Below are 19,061 nucleotides of genomic sequence, written 5' to 3'. Positions count from 1 at the left end.
AAGCACAAAATGGGGCCCTGCATGTTGGTACATAACTAAAGTCAAATTTCATTTTTGTGCTACTGGTTCATAAAGAAACAAGGGAAGAAACAAACAAATTAAACAGTCACTTAAAGAAACAGTAATCAAAGCATAAGTAAAAATAACGGTATTCCGTTCTTCAATAAATAGACGTTGAGGGCTACTCTGTGCCAGCCTCTCGGGAGAACAATAGCACTTGCCCCACTGTGCAGCACGAGGATGAAACGCGTTACAACAGTACTGACAAAGAGAAAGTACTTAGGGACCATGCACCTTTAATATTTTATGGAGGATGTGTTTTCAGAGTGGCCAAGAGAGAAAAAAGAGGTAACATTTATCACCTACAGAAAGCTCTAAGAGTATGACTGTCTCTGCCCCTCTCTCTCTAACCAAAAAGTTTCTAGTTTATCATTTCTGCTCATTTCCAATCACACTAACCAAATAAAAGGTAATAACATGGAATCGAAATACGTCCTGTCCAAAAATTCTCAAAAGATTCAGTGGGATGATTAAGAGAAATGTTATATCTTATTGAAGTATGCCTTAGCTCTTGAAAATAACTTAAGACTGTTCTATTGGTTTTCAAATCAGAAAACGTTGAATTCCGAATAAAGGTATTAGAAGGAACTGTTACCAAGCTTACATTTTTTCTTCTGTTTCTTTAACTTGCAGTGCACAAATTGTGACAGCATGATTAGGTCCATGTTCATGTAGAAGATGGCTGTAAAAATCTGCAGTGGTAAATAAGGATGAGCATTCATGAATGTAAAATCCAAAAGCACTGTTTTCCAACATGTGCAATGTTGTCGATGAAGGGGACAAAGTTGTGTACAACATTAAATACATAACAAGATATTTTAAAAGCATACAAATCTTCATTTAAGTTTTGTTGTGTGTGTTTTTTTCATTTGGATTCTGCTGCAGCAATGAAACCACTGACTATATTTTTAATGATTACTTTCATTGTGACCTGTCAGCATCTGTGAATCATTCTTCTACCCTAGGATAGAAAAGAATAATATATCCCCTAATGGCAACATATCATGTTCAGCTACCTTGAGGCAAGAAAGTATTAAAACTGGATGAAGATAAGGAATTTAAAACTGGATGTAGATTTTAAAATAAAAACAAATGAATATCTGAACACAGACGGACCTCTAGTCCACTTTAAACAAGTTGTTACATTAAGAGGTCTACCAGATAAAATGCAAGAAACCTGTGCAATATTGAAGGGATATTTATACTAAACAATTATTCATGGCTTACATGAAATTCCAATTTAACTGGGCATCCTGTGTTTTTTTTTGCTAAATCTGGCAGCCCTGCTACACACGAAGCCCTCCGTGCCCACACAGCACAGAACCTTTACTCTCGGGAAGAGAAGTCCTGAGAAGCGCTTGCCTGAATGGGCAGTTGGTTAGTGAAGTAGCAGCCTAGGAAATTTCTTAGATCCCCCTAACCAGCATAGCAGAAAGCCCAGCAAAAGTGCTTCATCCACTTTTCCACTTCTGTAGGCCACAAAGAGGTGGCTGGAAAGCGACAATTGACAAACGTTTGGGCACAGAATTAATGAGCCAATTCAACACCAAGTACAGACAAAACTCATGTAGGGTGGTAAAACAACTCTTTCCTTCCCAGTCAAGGCTCTGAGACTGTTCTCTAGGACTGCATTTACAGTAAGCAGGCAACCTATCTAATCTCAAAGAAATCCAGTGCAAATCCGAAAAAAAAATAATAATCTGCCTCTTCCCTCTCCCTTTTCCTTTATCATTTTAATGGAAAGTCATATACATGACCTAAGTACATGTTTACATTTTCTTGGTCTCATAGTGGGGGAAGGTATTAAGGCAGGTAATTCTAGAGACAAGACAAATCATTAAAACATAAATGACACAAGTTAATGTTTTCTATCAATATTAGATTTTAAACCACTTCTAATCAAACTGCCCATTGACACTAGCACAGTCATAGAAATGGCTGTGGAAACCTATTTGACTCCCTAACAGTGCCACCTCTTATATAGAATAGTAAACAAAAGCTTGGCCTCTGGGGTCTGAAATGACCTGAACCGTCATCTTCTCCCCTCTGGGAAATCGGACAATTACTTAACCTCTCAGAATTTCAGTTTCTTTACCTACCAAGTGAGATTAAATGATGATGATCTAGTGGTAGAACTGGGCATCCAGTTAAGGCACCCAATCCAATCCACGCTCTCTCTCACTTCCACATATACTTCCTAAAGGTTACTATTCCCAGCACTCACATCTGAGACCATAAACCCACACACATCAATGCTACGTCATTCCTCCATTAAGTGGTGATGACTGATAGACTGATGTGGCTTTCAAAAAGCCTTTCCTTATTTTCTAGATTTTCAATGTGTCTGAGGACGGGCTGTATTCTGTGCCTTTCTACAATATTTTATGACAGATGACCTGCCTGGCCATGCATAACTTCTGAAGCCCTGAACATCTCCCCCTTGCTTGAGATTTTTTTGTGTACTAGATATGTTTGGTATCTTGCTTCTATTTAGAAACTCAGCAAGGATGGACAACTTTGCTCTGCAGAACTACTTGAACTTCTTTGAACATCACCCCCACATCTACCAGAAGAGAATATTATAAAACAATAACTGACCCAAGATAATTTAAGTAAAATAGTAGCATTTTTGCTCTGATCAAAGATTGTATTCAAAAGGATTTCAATTTAAGATAATAAAGGATTAGAAAGAATTCTCTTCAAGGAAGAACACGAGTGAAATTCAGCCTGGAAAGATGACAGTCCTTTACTGAAATTGGTCAACCAATAATGCTGGATAATACTAGGACCCAGTGTTGGGAAAGGGTTTATACCCTGACCTAACCAGGTCTTTGGACTATTTTAATACAAATGGAGACCAAGGTTGCCATGGGACAATGGCCCTCCATCCTAGCTGTTCAACAGGCATACGTATGGGCATCTTACAGACTCCAAACTGATGAAAGTTCCCTGGGAGTACCTGTAATTTACACCAATGCACTCTGACTGCCCTCGCCTCAAAAACAGATCAGAATAAGACATATCATGTAGTACAGCACAGATGGAACTATTCTGAAGAACACCCATATACTCCCTGTAGAAGGGAGGTGGACCCAGCTATGTAACAGCACACCAGGGAAAGTAGTCCCAGCGCAAGCTTGTGAACTAAGACAGGTTTTGTCCCCAAATGACTTAGAATACCTAGAAATAACTGAATCACGGCCAATTGTAGACTAACAACAGATGTAAATGGAATCATAAAACTTCAGTCTAAGAGAAGGCATAAAAAGAAGGTAAAGGTGACAATGAACAGATGGGACAAATAGTAAAAAAAATAAAATAAGTCATATGGTGCCTTTATACTCAACCATCTCAATAATCATATTAAAGGTAAAAATGCTGTAAATGTCCCAATGAAAAGGTAGAGATTGTCAAACTGAATTTGAAAAGGAAAAAAAAAGACTATATGCAACCTTTAACAAATCAATGTCATTTTTTAAAATAAAATTTTTAAAAGAATTTTAAAAAGAGGTTAAAAATAAAAAGATGGAAAATATATATCATACTAACTCTATTCAATAAGATTTAATAATTCCAAATGTGTATGTGTGTAATAATAGGGCTTCAAAGTAAATGATGCAAAACTAACAGAACTCCAAGGAAATATAGACAAATCCACAATTATAGTCAGAGATTTCAACAACCTTGTCTCAAAAATTGATAGAACAAATAGAAAATCAGTAAGTATATAAGTTGAGCACACTATCAACCAACTTGACTTAATTGGCATTTATAGAATACTCTGTCCAACAATAGCAGACTATGCATTGTTTTCAAGTGCACACAGAATGTTTGTCAATTTAGATCATATTTCTTTAAACAATTTCAATAAACTTAAAAAGGATTCAAGTCAAACAGAGTATGTTCTCTGACCCCAAAAGAATTAAAATTAGAAAGCATACAAGAAAATTATCTAGAAAATCCACACATATTTGGAAACTAAACAATATACTTACAAATAATAAATGGATCAAAGCAGAAATAAAGAGGAAAAAAATATGCTGAACTTAATGACATCACTGTGATGGTGTTAAAATTTATGGATTCAACTAAAGCAGTGCTTTGAGAGAAATTCATAGAGCTAATTGCTTATATTAGGAAAATGACCTCAACTCCCCTCTTAAAGAATTAAAAAAGAAAAGTATACTCAAACTAAGTAGAAGAAATAATTTTTTAAATAAAAATGTCAGAGACAAACAAAAGAAATAGAAAACAGAAAATCAATGAAACTAATAGCTGGTTATTTGAGATCAATAAAATCGATAAACCTCTAACCAGTGTGATGAGCAAAAAAAGATAGAAGACACAAAATTTACAATAATAGGAATGTGAAAGGTGATATCACTAAAGATCCTGCATATTTAAAAATGGCAATAAGAGAACATTATTAACAACTTTATGAAAATAAATTTGATAACTTAGATAAAATGGATAAATTCTTGAAATACACAAACTACCAAACCTAAATCAAGAAAAATTGATAACCTGAATATCCTATATCTACTAAAGAAATAAAAATTACAGTTCAAAACCATCTCCAAAGAAAACTTTGTGATTCAGGGGGCTTCACTCATTAATTCTTAACCTATGTATTTAAGGAATACATAAAACCAATTCTGTAAAAATTCATCCATAAAACTGAAAAGGAAGAAATACTTCCCAACTCATTGCTTAACACCAGCATTACTGTAATATCAAAATCAGACAAAGAAATTACAAGAAAAGACAACTATAACTCAATGTCCCTGTAGCAGTTTGATATGGTTATTAGTTCCAAAAATAGATATTGGGTTATGTTTGTAATCAGGTCTGTATCTCAGCATGATTAAGTTATGACAAGGGCTTTCACTGGACCACATCATTAGTCCCCCACCAAGGGGGGGGGGGGGCTCACAGATAAAAGGCATGGCAAAGGACAGAATTTAGGGTTTTTTGATGTTGGACTTTTGATTGGCGTTTGATGCTGAAGCCTTAAGCTGGAGCCCCAGGAAGCAAGCTCACAGAGGAAAGAGAAGCCAGCCCCAGGAAGAGAGGAGTCCTGAGCTCAGGAAGAAGCAAGCCCTAGGAAGAGTGGAACCCTGAACCCAGAGAGAAGCAAGACTCTGGAAGAGAGGAAGCCAGGAAACCTGAACCCTCGCAGATTTTGGCAACCAACATGTGAAAATAGACTTTAGTAAGGGAAGTAACTTATGCTTATGGCCTGGTATCTGTAAGCTCCTATCCCAAATAAATACCCTTTTAAAAACCAAGCAATTTCTGGTATTTCGTATCAGCCCCCCTTTGGCTGACTAATACAATCCCTAATGAATATAGATGGAAAATTTCTAAGCAAAAATTTAGTAAATCCAGCAATATGTAAAAAATGATTGTTCATTATAACAGGATGAGGTTTATTCTGCTAATACAAGACTGATTCAACTTTCAAAAGTCAGTGAGCATAGCTTAGCGACTGAGCACCTGTTTCCTATAAATGAGGTTCTGGGTTCAATTCCCAATAATTCATTAAAAAGTCAGTATAATGCACCATATTAACAAATCAAAAAAGAAAAATCATATGGTCTTCCCAGTAGATGCAGATCAAGCATTGACAAAATCTAACATTCATTCCTGATAAAAACTCTCAGCTAAGTAGGAAGAGAAAGGAAATTTCTCATTCAGATAAAAGACTTCTACAAAAACAATACAGCTAATATTATGTTTAAGGGTTAATCACTGAGTGTTTTCCTAGTAAGGTTAGGAACAAACCAAGGGCATCTGCTCTCACTACTTCTATTCAACATTGTACTAGAGGTTTGAGCCAGGGCAATAAAGCAAGAAAAATAATTAAAAGCAAACAAAATGTAAAGGAAGAAATAAAATTATCCACAGATAGTATGATTGTATAGAAAAACTTATGAAATCTATAAAAACACTACAAGAACTATTAAACGAGTTTAGCAGATTGCAGGATACAGGATTTACTTTTGTACACTAGCAGCAAACAATTTGAAATGAAAATAGGTATACCATTTACAATAGCATGGAAAACCTTAAATACTTAGGGTTAAATCTGACCAAAGATGTGCTAGACCTGTAAACTGAAAACTATATAGCATTTTTCAATGCAATTAATGAAGACCTAAATAAATGGAGAGATTTAACTTGTTCATGGTTTAGAACTCTTAATATTGTTTAAATGTCAATTATCCCCAAAATGATCTATAGATTCACCAGTGAAAACCCTAGCAGGTTTTTTGGGCCAAAATTGAGAAACTAATTCTAAAATTAATATGTTAATGCAAAACACATAGATTAACTAAAACACTAGTGCAAAAGAAACAACAAAGTTAGAAGATTCACATTATTTAACTAAGAACTTATTATAAACCCACAATAATTAAGTAAGTGTGATGTTGGCATGAAGACAGATAAACAGATCAATGAAAGAAAATAGAGATTCCAGAAATCAATCCACACACATAGGGACAACAGTCTTTTGACAAATCAATGGAAAAAAGACATTCTTTTCAACAAATAGTGCTGGAACAATTGGATATCATATGCAAAATAATGAACTTCCATCCAAACCTCATACCCTGTACAAAAATGAACTTCAAATGAATCATAGACCAAATGCAAAATCTAAAACAACAAAATACTTAGAAGAAAACATAGGAGAAGTCTTTGTAACTTTGGATTAGGTAATGACATTTTAGATGAGACGCTAAAAACCATGATGCACAAGGGAGAAAAGCTGATAAATTAGACTTCATCAAAATTAAAAATGTTTGCTCTTCAAAAGATATTGTTGAGAGAATAAAAAGATGAGCCACAGACAGGGAGAAAATATTTGAAAATGACCATACGTGATTAAAGGGCTTTGTGTACATAGCCCCAGAAAATCATGTTCTTAAAGCTAATCCGGAGAAGCAAATGTGGCTCAAGTGATAGGGCCTCTGCCTACCTTATGGGAAGACCCGGGTTCAATCCTGGGGCCTCCTGGTGAAAAAGAAGAAGAGAAAGCATGTCTACATAGAAAGCCAGTGGCTGCATGGTGAGCCAAGTGCCCGCACAGTGATCTGAATGTCCATGCAGGGAGCCAAGTGCTTACACAGTGAGCCAGTGCTCGCACAAGTGAGTCACACAGCAAGATGATATGCAACAAAAGAGAGACAAAAGGGAGAGTCGAGGTGAAACGCAGCAGAGACCAGAAACTGAGGTGGCACATTTGATGGGGAAACCCTCTCCACATCAGAGGTCCCTAGGATTGAATCTTGGTGAATCCTAGAGGAGAAAAACTAGAAGAGAAGACAAAAAGAGAAATGGATACAGAAGATCACACAGCAAATGGACACAGACAGCAAAAACAGTAGGGGGGGAAGGAAAAGGGGGGGAGGGGAAAAGCTAATCCTGGGAAGCAGATGTGGCTCGATCAGCTGGGTGCCTGCCTACCACATGGGAGGTCCCAGTACCTCCTAAAAAGAAAATGAGCAGATGCTGCCCCCGCCACAATAAGCTAGAGGCTGGCCCCACCGCAATGAGCTAGACACTGCCCCTGCTGCAGTGAGCAAATGTCACGAGTCAGCAGACGCCACAGCCCGCAGGGACCAGTTGTGGCTCAGGTAATTGGGCACTTGCCTCCCATGTGGGAGGTCCCAGGTTTGGTCCCTGTGTGCCTCCTGGAGAAGGTGAGCAAACAGTGAGCAGAAAGACAAGAGAACCATCTGGGGAAGGGGGGAATAAATAAAGAAAAATAATGTAAATATAACTTTAAAAAAAAATTAATCCATTCCTGTGAGTGTAAGCCTATTGTAAGTAGGACCTTTTGATGAGGTTTCTTCAGTTAAGGTGTATTCCAGGGAATGACTTAATCCTCTTATTTGAGTCCTTTATAAATGGGGTGAAACCAGAGAGAAAGCCACAGAAGCAATAAGCTGAAAGCAACAAAACCCAGAAAAGAAGGGAGAAATGAGCAGATGCTGCCATGTGCCTTGTCATGTGGCAAAGAGGCCAAGGATCACCAACAGCCAGTCTTCAGGAAGGAAGTACCACCTTGATGATGGCTTGATTTGGACATTTTTCTTAGCCTCAAAACTGTAAGCTAATAAATTCTTACTATTAAACCAACCCATTTCATGATACCTGCTTTCAGCAGCCTAGGAAACTAAAACAGACTTTATCCAGAATATATAAAGGACTCTCAAAACTCAGTAATAAGAAAACAAATAACCCAATTTTTAAAATGGGCCAAACATATGAATAGATACTCCATCAAGGAAAATACACAGAACAGAAATGACACAAAAAGACGTTCAACATCATTTTACATTAGGGGAATGCAAATTAACATCACAATGAGATACCACTACCCACCTGTTAGCATGTCTAAAATTAAGAAGACTAACCTTACCTAGTTATGTACGTGGACTGGAGGAACTGCATCTCATACATTGCTGATGGGGTGGAAAATATTCCAACATTCTGAAAAATGTCTGTCTTTTACATATATAAAGTCAAACATATAAATGTAACAAATATTTATAGTAGTTTTGTTCGTAATTGCCAAAAACTGGAAACAATCCAAATATCCATCAATCAAGGACTAGATTATAGCTTAGTCATACAATGGCATCCATTCAGCAATAAAAAGGCATGAATTACTAATACCTCAACAAAATGGATCAATCTCAAAAACATATGGCACAAAAGAAGCTAGCCTCAAAAGAGTAAATGCACAATGTATTTATAAGTTCTAGAATAAGGAAAATTAATCTACAGTGTGAAAAAGCAGATCAGTGGTTGCTTGGGGTGGGAGTTAGAGGTGGTGGTATGGCTGGGAAGGAGTCCAAGAGAACTTTTTGGGGTGAAAGAAATATTCTTTACCTTGATTAAGGTAGTACTCATATGGCTGAGTAAAACTCATTGGACATACACATTTAAATTGGGTACATTTTATTGCATGAAAATATTACTTCAGTAAAGTAGATTTTTAAAAAATGATATAGAGGGCATGGAGAACAGAGAAATTAATTTTAATTGAGGACTTTTGGCAGGGTATCTTAGAAGGACTGGGATAGGATTTGCCCATTAAATCCCTATAAAGCAAAGTTTAGTCCAAAACTCTCTCAGGTTGAGAAATTGCCCCGAAGCAATTTGCCAATTTTTTAAGATCTGCTGGTTTGGGCAAGGTGATGCATTGGAGAACACAATGTGTTGTGTGTATATTTGACCTTTTATTTAGTGGCTTTGGGAAGGGGGGGGTGCCTTCTAAAATCCTAATGCTGAGAAAAAAAGATCATACGAGCAAATCAACTTCCTTTACTCTTCACTGCTTCTTCCAGCTTTCCTATCCTCAATGTGCAAATGCTTAGGTCATGAAGAATGTGTTTTGAAAATGAATGTGATCAAAAGAAATGGTATTCAATAGGGAGTCTGAGGGTACAGCCTATTCATGTTTCTGAGTCGGGGAGGAAAAATAATTTGTCCATAAATATCTTGGAAGCTTGTCTTGGAATTTGGAAATTGAAACCCCTTCTTTTTGGCCATCCCCAAATATGTCATTCTTTTAACACGTACATTAAAGAAAAGAATAGAGTAGAATAAGAAGGAAAAACAGATTTTCTAAAAGTTTTAGATAATGTTTCACCATATGCAGTCCTCATCACCCTGAAATCCACTCTGCCCACATAGGAAATGCTATTAATCTCCTTAAGAGATGCTATCAACTTCATTAAGTACAAAAATCTAGATACCATCTATAAAATCCCACAGGAGTTTGTTTGAAGCTAATAATCAAAAGTTATAAAGCTATATTTTTCTTTTTGAAATTGCTTTGGGATACACACACACACATACACACACACACACTTCACTATTCATTTTCTACTTCTCAGTAATCTTATCCTAAAAGCAAAACAATTAGAAAATGGGAGCCCTTAGTTTTAATCTTTTGCAAAATCCTCTGAATTGTTCTCTAGATAGTATAAAAGGAAAAAAACTCACACTTCTCACACAACTCACACATCAGTATCAATCCATTGCAGCCAATAAATATTAGTCAAACCAAGTAAATTCCACCCAATGTTGTATTGGTAGGCTCTTGTTCATATTTCAAATGTATGGTTTTAACACCATTCTGTTCTGCTCAGAAATAAGTCCAAGATGTACACCAGACAATAAGAATATACTTGTATTTGGGAAGATTTGGCTCAACTGATAGGGCGTCCGCCTACCACATGGGAGGTCCAGGGTTCAAACCCAGGGCCTCCTGACCCATGTGGTGAGCTGGCCCACGCGCAGTGCTGATGCATGCAAGGAGTGCTGTGCCACACCGGGGTGTCCCCCACGTAGGGGAGCCCCACATGCAAGGAGTGCGCCCTGCAAGGAGAGCTGCCCAACGTAAAAAAAGTGCAGCCTGCCCAGGAGTGGTGCCACACACATGGAGAGCTGATGCAGCAAGATGATGCAACAAAAAGAGACACAGATTCCCGGTGCCATTGACAAGAATCCAAGCAGACACAAAAGAGCACACACAGCGAATGGACACAGAGAACAGACAATGGGGGGAAGGGAGAGAAATTAAAAAAATAAAATAAATAAAGAATATACTTGTATTTAGGACAGTCCGGCTTTCTGACTGACCAACATTCACTTACAAATTAAGCAGCTGCCAGATAGGTGGCTCAAGGTTTCTGTTGTTGATGCTTCATGTCACCTTTAAAAAACTGCCAGCCGTTAAAGTACTAAATAGGTTTCCATAAAAATCCCCATGCCTCCCTCCATGGTGATGTAGAGCTACGGAATCTGCATTTTCACAGAGTCTCTAAATATAATCCAGTCTCAAGAGATAATAAACATTACGCCAAGGACTAAAGCTATTCAAACACCAAACAAGAAATTATCACTCATCAGACAATCTGTACTGATTCTCTCAATTGCTTGAAGAACACGATTTCACAACTTCCTCAGACACAGAAAAGCACAATGAACTAAGTTGAATCCATTGGATGAAAGACACTAATGGAGACAAGGTTAGAGAATCAGATGAAGAATTTCACTAGGAAAATATACTCCACAGCCTGTTCTTCATATGCCCTATGTGGTCCAAATACTTTATAGCATAAACTATATTCTCTTCATTCTCAGAGTCTGAAATTCAAAACAGGGCACAGGTTTGAGACCTGAAGTTTGAGGTCTCAAACACACCTGTCTGTTCAGGAATCTGTTAAATGGGTACAATTGCCAAACTGCCACCAGTATCAGGAGATGAAGGGCAGGCATCATCGAGATTTCTACTCCAGGCGGCAGACTTGGCCCAGTGGTCAGGGCGTCCATCTACCACATGGGAGGTCCGCGGTTCAAACCCCGGGCCTCCTTGACCTGTGTGGAGCTGGCCCATGCACAGTGCTGATGCGCACAAGGAGTGCCCTGCCATGCAGGGGTGTCCCCCAAGTAGGGGAGCCCCACGCGCAAGGAATGTGCCCCATAAGGAGAGCCGCCCAGCGCAAACGAAAGTGCAGCCTGCCCAGGAATGGTACCACACACGTGGAGAGCTGACACAACAAGATGACACAACAAAAAGAAACACAGATTCCCGTGCCGCTGACAAGAACAGAAGCAGACAAAGAAGATGCAGCAAATAGACACAGAGAACAGATAACCAGGGTGGGGGCGGGGGGAAGGGGAGAGAAATAAATAAATAAATAAATCTTTAAAAAAAAAAAAAAAAGAGTTCTACTCCAGCAGTCAGCAATGTCAAGTCTTGGACCACAGGAGGAGCTCCTCTGTAGAGATTTCCACTTTTCCTCATTACAAGGCACTACCACATGATGTTCTAGCCTGCCCATAAGGCTCTCCCTATTAGCAATCCCAGGCTTTTTTTTGGGGGGGGGGGGGGCGGTGTGAAAAGAGCCAAATGGGCACTACTGGCTAACATGGAAAGAAAAGAAAAAATGTTTTCTGTTTTCTGTTTTCTGTTGGATTCGATTTACAAAGGGATTCTCCACCACGGTCTCCAGATCCAGTGCCTGTAGGGGTCATCTCCTGTCCTGTAGCTGCAGGACCTTATTGGAGCCTGACAAGTGGAATGGTTGCCCTGGGTGGGAGGGTGGGAGGGTGGCCCTGGAAACAGGCCCTAGTGGGAGGAGGAATCGCAGGCCACTTCGCCCAAGCACTGCGCCCAACTCACGCCCTCTCCTTCCCGAGCCTCTTCCTTTGCTACTAGCATCAATTTCTTTCCCTTCTTGCCTAAGATCAGTTTTTTAGAGGCACAATACCAGAGACCAGTGGTCAAATGTATCCTGGAGCTGAATCTTTTTTTTGGTGGCCTCTAATTCTAAAATGTCTGAATGTGTTGCCAACATTTAAAAACAAAGGAAAAAGAGGATTTGTACTTCCAGGGAGATGATGAATTAGATAGACAAGGGACTCTGTTCTCTCACAGAAAAATAGCTAGAGGACAGGCAAAAATGGCCTGGAAAAAGATATTCAAGGGTTTAGGACACCAGGGGAAGGCTAGATACCACCCAGAAGAAAGAGGGACACAGGAGAAAAAAATCTTAACCTTAAGACCATGAGTAGAAGCTGCAGCTGCAGTGCCCTTGCCCCACCCTATGAACAGACAATTTTGAATTCTCAGGCCTCAAATTGGCAGCCACGGACAGAAGAGGCCACAGGTATCCACCTCCCCAGGAAACCAGAGAAAGGGATGCAGCCTAAGGCTGTTTCAGCTTTTGGCCAACAAATTTGGTCTGGTGTGTCCCAAGAGCACTTCCAGGCAGAAGGGACTGCACCACTGTTTGCCTTGGGAGCTGACAGAGGACTAAAGAGATTTGACCCCCTCTTCACTGACCAGGGCTGGTTGTTGAGGATGCAGAGGGGAGTGGAATTATTTCCTACTGGGGAGAAGGGAGAGGGCTGCCAGGAAAGGTTGGAGAACAACCTCTGAGAAAGTTTGAATTGCAAGACTCTGCATAGCCTCCAGGCAGAATCCTCTGACTCACTGGCGCTGTCCACATTGCAGCAAAGATACAGGGACCAGGCCTTGAACTGAAAGGGCTGTCAAAGAGTGCCATCTCCTGGTGGACCAAGGAAGTGCATGTAAGGAAATTAAAAGTAAGTAAGAAAGAGAGGATTTTCTGACCTTTACAACCTCCCTCCCCAAGGCCCATGGAAGCAGGTCTGCAACCCATTACTGGTCCAAGGCCCAGATTTGATCAAATAACAGGGACAATCCTAAAGACCTAGAACAAGATGAAACAAGAATCAAAGAATGACAGTAACACACAGTCTCCTGCCACTAAATGTCTATGAAAGATAGAGAAACTGAGCATCAGAGTAAACTCACCATTAAAATCAGATGCCTAGACATCAGAAAAAAATTACAAGTCATACTAAGAAAATGGAAGAAATGACCCAAACAAAAGAATATATCAAAGCCACAAATGAGACAAAGGATTTGAGAAAATGAATCAATGAGATTCATACAAATTTCCAAAATCAAATTCATGAGTTGAAAGACAATATGAGACAAAAAGATAAAGAACATCAAGAAGACATTGAACAGGGAAGCGGACTTGACCCAGTGGTTAGCGTGTCCGTCTACCACATGGGAGGTCTGCGGTTCAAACCCCGGGCCTCCTTGACACATGTGGAGCTAGCCCACGCGCGGTTCTGATGCGCTCAAGGAGTGCCGTGCCACGCAGGGGTGTCCCCGCATAGGGGAGCTCCATACACAAGGAGTGCGCCCCGTAAGGAATGCTGCCCAGCATGAAAGAAAGTGCAGCCTGCCCAAGAATGGCACTGCACACACGGAGAGCTGATTCAACAAAATGATGCAACAAAAAGAAACACAGATTCCCATGCCGCTGACAACAACAGAGGCAGACAAAGAAGAACACACAATGAATAGACACAGAGAAGAGACAACTGGGGTAGGGGGAGGGGAGAGAAATAAATAAATCTAAAAAAAAAGACATTGAATGAAAAAAAAAAGGAGGAAGAGGAAAAAGACACTGAGCGAGTACAAAGAAGAATTTGAAAACCTGAAGAGAAAAATGACAAGGCACATTGGAATGAAAGAAACAATAGGTAATATTAAAAACACATTTAAAAAAACATACATTAAAGGGTGCAGATGTAGCTCAGTGGTTGAGTGCCCACTTCCCATGTACAAGGTCCCAGTTTCAATCCCTGGTACCTCCTAAAAAAACAAAACACATTGGAGGTATACAACAGCAAACTCAAATGATAGAAGAAAGAATAAATGATTCAGAAGACAGAAGAGCTGAAGTTGAAGAAGAGGAAGAACAGAGAGAGAAAAGAATGGAAGAAATAAGCAAGGGATCAGAAGTGGGATGACAACACAAAGTGCAACAACTTATATATCATGGTAATTCCAGAAGGAGAAGGGAAGGGAAAAGGGACAGAAAGAGCATTTGAGGAAATGATGGCTGAAAATTTCCCAATTCTCATAAGAGAAATGAATTTACATGTCCAAGAATTGCAGCATACTGCAATCAGAATAAATCTGAATAAACCTACTCTAAGACACATACTACTCAGAATGTTAACTGTCAAAGGTAAAGAGAAAATTCTGAGAACAAGAAGGGAGAAGCAAATGATCACATACAAGGGACGCACAGTAAGACTTAGTGCAGATTTCTCATCAGAAACCTCAGAGGCAAGAAGACAGTGGTACAATATAATTAAGATACTGAAAGAGAAAAACTGCTAGCCAAGAATTCTTTATCCAGCAAAATTGTCCTTCAAATATGATGGTGAGGTTAAAATATTCACAAATAAATAGAAACTAAGAGAGTTTGTTAAAAAGAATCTGCTTTTGCAGGAAGTATTAAAGGGAGACTTACAGCATGAAAGAAAAGACAGGAGAAAGAAGCTTGGAGAAGAGCATAGAACAAAGAATAGCAGAAAGGATAACCAAAGAGTGAAAAGACAGATGAAAATAAGATATGACATAGGAAAATCAAAGAATAGATGGTAGACCCAGGAATACAAACCAGCAGAAAGTGAAAGGCTGGAAAAAGATAGTCCATGCAAACAGTAACCAAAAAAAAAAAAGAGCAGGGGCAGACAAAACAGACTTTAAATACAAAATACTGTAAGAGATAAAGAAGGCCACTGTATATTAATAAAAGGGACAATTTACCAGGGAGAAATACCAGTCATAAATATCTATGCACCTAACCAGGGTGTCCCAAAATACCTGAGGTAAACTCTGGTAAAACTGAAGAGAGAAATAGACATCCCTACAATTATAGTTGGTGACTTCAACACACCACTCACATAGCTAGAACAACCAGAGAAAAGATTAACAAGGAAACAGAGAACTTGAATATGATAAATGAGCTAGACTTAACAGACATGTACAGAACTTTGCATCCCAAATCAGGGGGTTATACATTCTTCTCAAGTGCTCATGGATTTTTCTCTAGAACAGACGATGTTAGGTCACAATGAAATATCAGTAAATATAAAAAGACTGAAATTACACAAAGTACCATCTCAGATCATAATAGAATGAAACTGGAAATCAATAATAGATGGGAAAGGGGAAAATCTGTAAATGTGTGGGGGCTAAACAACACACTCCTAAAGTACAGTAGGTCAAAGAAGAAATTGTAAATGAAATTACTACATATAGTAAGACAAAAATGAGAACACAACTTATCAAAATTTATGGGGTACAGTTAAGACCATGCTAAGAGGGAAATTTATAACCCTAAATGCCTATATTAAAAAAGAAGAGGAGTGGACATAGCTCAAGCAATTAGACTCCTCCCTCCCACGTGGGAGGTCCTAGGTTCATTTTCCAATACCTCCTAAAAGAGGACAAGCAGACACAAAGAACAGACAGCAAGAAATACAAGAACTCAATAAACCAATCACATTTAAAGAGATTGAATCAATCATCAAAAATCTCCAAAGAAAGAAAAGTCCAGGACTAGATGATTTCATAGCATCTCGAGAAGAAGTAACTCCAATCTTATTTACTCTTCCTAAAAATTGAAGAGGAAGGAAAATTACCCTATATATTTTATGGAAGCCACCATCAACCTAATACCAAAGCCAGATAAAGAAACGACAAGAAAAAATCGCAGACAAATCTCTTTAATGAACATAGATGCAAAAATTCTCAACAAAATACTTGCAAATCGAATCCAACAGTAAATCAAAGAATTATACACCATGACCAAGTGGGATTTATTCTTGGTATGCAAAGGTGGTTTAACATAAGACAATCAATTAATATGATACACCTCACTAACAAATTGAAGGGAAAAAAATCACATGATCATCTCAATCGATGTAGAAAAGGCATTTGACAATATTTGGCATCCTTTGTTGATGAAAACACTTTGAAAGATAGGAATATCTTATCCTCAATATGATAAAGAACATATATGAAAAACACAGCCAACATTGTATTTGATGGGGAAAGACTGAAAGCTTCCCCTCTAAGATTGGGAACAAGACGAAGATACCCACTGTCACTGTTATTCAGTATTGTGCTAGAAGTCCTTGGTAGAGCAATTAGACAAGGAAAAAAAAGGCATCCAAACAGGAAAAGAGCAAGGAAAATTCTCACTATTAGAAGACATGACCCTATATTTAGAAAATTCTGAAATGTCTATGGCAAAGGTACTTGAGCTAATAAATGAGTTCAGCAAAGTGGCAGAATACAAGATCAACATGCAAAAAATCAGTAGTTTCTGTACACTAGTAATGAACAATCTGAGGGGAATTCAGGGGGAAAAAATCTATTTACAATAGCAACAAAAAGAATCAAATACCTAGGAATCAATTTAACAAAGAAGTACAGGACCTATAGTCAGAAAACTACAAACAATGCTAAAAGAAATCAAAGAAGACCTAAACAAATGGAAAGACATTCTGTGTTCATGGGTGAGAAGACTAAATATCATGAAGATGTCAATCCTACCCAAACTGATTTATAGATTCAATGCAATACCAATTAAAATTCCCAACAGCCTACCTTACAGAAATAGAAAAGGCAATTACCAAATTCATTTGGAAGGGAAAGTGTACCTGAATAGCCAAAAGCATCCTAAAAAAGAAGAGCAATGTGGGAGGACTTTCACTGCCTGACTCTGAAACATACTACAAAGTTACAGTGTTCAAAACAGCATGGTATTGCCTTAAAGATAGACACATTGATCAATGAAATAGAGTTGAAAGTTCCAGAAATAAACCCCCACCTCTATGGCCAACTGGTTTTTGACAAACCTACTAAGTCCATGTTAATGGAACAAAACAGTCTCTTCAACAAATGATGCTGGGCCAACTGGATATCCATAACCAAAAGAATGAGAGAGGATCCCTGTCTCACTCCCTATACAAGAATCAACTCAAAATGGATCAAGGACCTGAATATAAAAGCAACCATAAAACTCCTAGTAGAAAATGTAGGAAAACACCTTCAAGATCTTGTGGTAAGTGGTAGTTTCTTAAACCTTATACCCAAAGCATGAGCAACAAAAGAATAATTAGATAAATGGGACCACCTCAAAATTGTATACTTTTACACCTCAAAGGACTTTGGCAAAAGGGTGAAAAGGCAGCCAACACAATGGGAGAAATTATTTGGCAATCACATCTCTGATCAGGGTTTAATATGCATTATATATAAAGAGATCATACAACTCAATCATAAAAAGACAGACTACCTGATTTAAAAATGGGCAAAAGACTTAAAAAGATAATTGTCTAAAGAAAAAAATATAAATGGTGAAGAAACACATGAAAAAATGTTTAACATCTCTAGGATTAGGGAAATGCAAATCAAAACTACAACAAGATATCATTTCACACCTATTAGAATGACCATTATTAAAAAGACAGTCTGGGGCGGCGGACTTGGCCCAGTGGTTAGGGCATCCGTCTACCACATGGGAGGTCCATGTGGAGCTGGCCCATGCACAGTGCTGATGCGCACAAGGAGTGCCGTGCCACGCAGGGGTGTCCCCCGCATAGAGGAGCCCCATGCGCAAGGAGTGCGCCCCATAAGGAGAGCCGCCCAGCATGAAAGAAAGTGCAGCCTGCCCAGGAATGGTACCGCACACATGGAGAGCTGACACACAAGATGATGCAACAAAAAGAAACACAGATTCCTGTGCTGCTGACAACAACAGAAGAGGACAAAGAAGACGCAGCAAATAGATACAGAGAACAGACAACCGGGGTGGAGGAGAAGGGGAGAAAAATAAATAAATCTTAAAAAAAAAAAAAAAAGTCTGGGAGCAGATGTAGCTCAGTAGTTGAGTGCCTGCTTCCCATGTACATGGTCCTGGGCTCAATCCATAGCATCCTCAAAAAAAAAAAAAAAAAAAGATGGAAAGCTACAAGTGTTAGGGAGGTTGTGGAGAGAGAGAAATACTTATTCACTTTTGGTGGGAATGTAGAATGGTACAGCCACTGTGGAGGGCTGCTTGGCAGTTCCTAAAGAAATGGAATATAGATTTTCCATGTGACCTGGGAATATCGTGACTAGGTATATACCCAAAAGAACCGAAAGCAGTGACATGAGCAGACATAGGGACACTATTCACGACTGTCAAAAGATGGAAACAACCCAGGTGTGCATCAACTGATGAATGGATAAACAAACTGGTGCATGCACACAATGGAATATTATGTAGCGGTAAGAAAAAATGAAGTCGTGAAGCATACAACAACATGGATGAACCTGGAGGACATTGTGTTGAGTGAAGCAAGCCAGACACAAAAGGTCAAATACTGCATGATTTTGTTATTGAACTAAATACATTGTGCAAACTCACGGAGTTAATTGCTTGAATATACAGTACCAGAAAATAGAAGGCAGTCCAGAAAGTGGAAAGCTGAGGATCAACCTGTGCAGATTTGGTAAAAAGGATGTTCATTAATTTTTGGAAATGAATAGAAATGGTGAACTCACAACATAGTGTTTGTAACTAGCAGTGCTA

The sequence above is a fragment of the Dasypus novemcinctus genome, chromosome 4 (assembly GCF_030445035.2).
Source record: "Dasypus novemcinctus isolate mDasNov1 chromosome 4, mDasNov1.1.hap2, whole genome shotgun sequence".
Lineage (NCBI taxonomy): Eukaryota > Metazoa > Chordata > Mammalia > Cingulata > Dasypodidae > Dasypus > Dasypus novemcinctus.
This window is presented reverse-complemented; position numbering follows the sequence as displayed.